The sequence below is a fragment of the Sminthopsis crassicaudata genome, chromosome 2 (genome assembly GCF_048593235.1).
Source record: "Sminthopsis crassicaudata isolate SCR6 chromosome 2, ASM4859323v1, whole genome shotgun sequence".
Classification (NCBI taxonomy): domain Eukaryota; kingdom Metazoa; phylum Chordata; class Mammalia; order Dasyuromorphia; family Dasyuridae; genus Sminthopsis; species Sminthopsis crassicaudata.
In genome coordinates, this window is record NC_133618.1 from 624898155 (window position 1) to 624900188 (window position 2034).

The 2034-nt window shown below is 43.7% G+C and overlaps 1 long non-coding RNA gene across 1 annotated transcript; it reads right to left on the reverse strand.

The window, feature by feature from the left end:
• Positions 1-309: 309 nt before the first annotated feature.
• Positions 310-1360, reverse strand: LOC141558710 (uncharacterized). The gene is made up of 3 exons (XR_012487118.1): positions 1275-1360; positions 1054-1104; positions 310-413 (listed from the first exon to the last, which is right to left on the reverse strand). It is a non-coding gene; the product is annotated as an uncharacterized LOC141558710 (long non-coding RNA).
• Positions 1361-2034: the final 674 nt, after the last annotated feature.

Sequence of the window (2034 nt, forward strand, 5' to 3'; positions counted from 1 at the left end):
CAGAGTGACTTCTTTCAACTCCATGGAGGGCTGTCCCAGTGCCTTGAGAAGGAAAGAATTCCCCTTCATCAGAAGTCTTTGAAACCAAGACTGAATTGGGGATTATGGTAGAAGGGATTCTTGCTCCAGCACAGTTCTATTCAGTGGTCTCTGAGGTCCCTTCTAAGCCTGAGAAGTCTGTGAAAAGGTGAAAAGCTTGGAAAAGCAGGGTAGCTAATGAGCCGTTTCCAGGGGGGCAGAAGCCCACTTCGGGATGCTTTGGAGGGATATTGTGGCACTGGCGGATCTGAGATTTTCACCCTAGATTTCTCCAGTTCCCAGCAGTCCAATTGCTGCTCTCTGACTCAGCCTTTCCACTTATATCAGTAGCTGAGCTTCATGCTAGGGATCCAGCCATCCACAGTGATGTTTCTCTGTTGGAGAGTAAAATCACATCGGCTTAACCACACGGTAGCTATCATTTATGGGGTAGTACTTCACAACTATTCTCCCATCCCAGAAGGTAGATGCTATGGGTACCCATTTCACAGGGGAGTAAATGCTGAGAGGCAGAACTAAAATTTCTTTCCCAGAGTCAAACAGCTGCATTTTGAATTCATGTCTGACTCAAGTCCCGTCGTACCGTCCACTGCGGAGCTGCGTGACATAGAATTGCACCGAATATTTGGATCATTTTCCTTCTAAGAAGTTCCTAAAATCTTGTCAAACCCAGAGCATTTCCACGTGCACTTCCTAATATTAGAGGTCATTCTCGGGTATCTTTTTCCGAGTAGCTTGTTAGAGCAACAAGAATAAACCTCTAGTAGGTCTCTAATTACTGGATAAAGAACTGGTTTGGGGTTCAAATCTTGCCTCATATATACTGGCCGGGTGAACCCATCAGCTAAGACTAGAAGGTAAACAAAAGGTGCTGACATTTGTTCTCCCACTTACAGATCTGGTCCCTCTCTGCTTGGTCTCTGAGAAATGGGGGAAAGTCAGTCAGTCCGTCTGCCAATATTCATTATGTGCCAGACACTGTGCCACTGACACATACCCTGCCAAGTCACTTACATTCATGATGCTTGAAGGAAATCTTCTAGGACAGGAGTTATTGACTTGAGTCTGTGGATAGATTTCAGGAGGATCCAATGAACTTATTTGGAGAAACAAAACAAAATACCTTAATTCTTAATATATATATATATATATATATATATATATATATATATATATATATATATATATATATATATCTTTTTTTTTGCTGAGGCAATTGGGGTTAAGTGACTTACCCAGGGCCACATAGCTAGGAAGGGTTAAGTGTCTGATGTCAGATTTGAACTCAGGTCCTTCTGATTTCAAGGCTGGTGCTCTATCCACTGCGCCACCTAGCTGCCCAAAAATAAATATTTTTAACATTCTGGCTATAGGGGTCCATGGCACAAAGATGGTTAAGTACATCTGCTTTGAGACTTCTTGTTGCATGCAGATTAGCCTGGATGACAAAGTTTCATCCCATCATGTCAGGAGTTACCTGTTCTGAAGGCATCCCCCATCTCCACTGCGCTATTGCCCCATACACTGCCTAGCTGCCCCCATCCCCACATATTTATGTTCCATCCCTTAATACTTTCCTAAGTGAGAACTCTAGGAACGGGGATATTAATGTGTTCTGATAAAAGTTTTGGAGTTAAATCAGCATAACATTTGGAAATGACCCCTAATAAGTTCTCATTCCACTTAAGAAATAAACTCTTGACATTTTGGGCAAGATATAGAAAATAAAGGAGAAGGAAGAGAGGGTCAGGCTTGTCCCAAGTTCTTCAGCAATAGAGAAACAGTGTCTACTCTCCTTGTATCCCACTCGCCACCTCCTAGGAGAAGCGGAAAATAATAGACGGTGACCTGGGAAAGGTGACAGCAGATTGCTTAGACAGCTTCTGGAGGCCTGGACTCTCCAGTGCCCTGCTCCAGTCCTGGCAGACGACCCTTATCTCTGCAACTCAGATAGGGCCATCTCCATCTCATCTGTAGGCAGACTCGAGCTGCTAA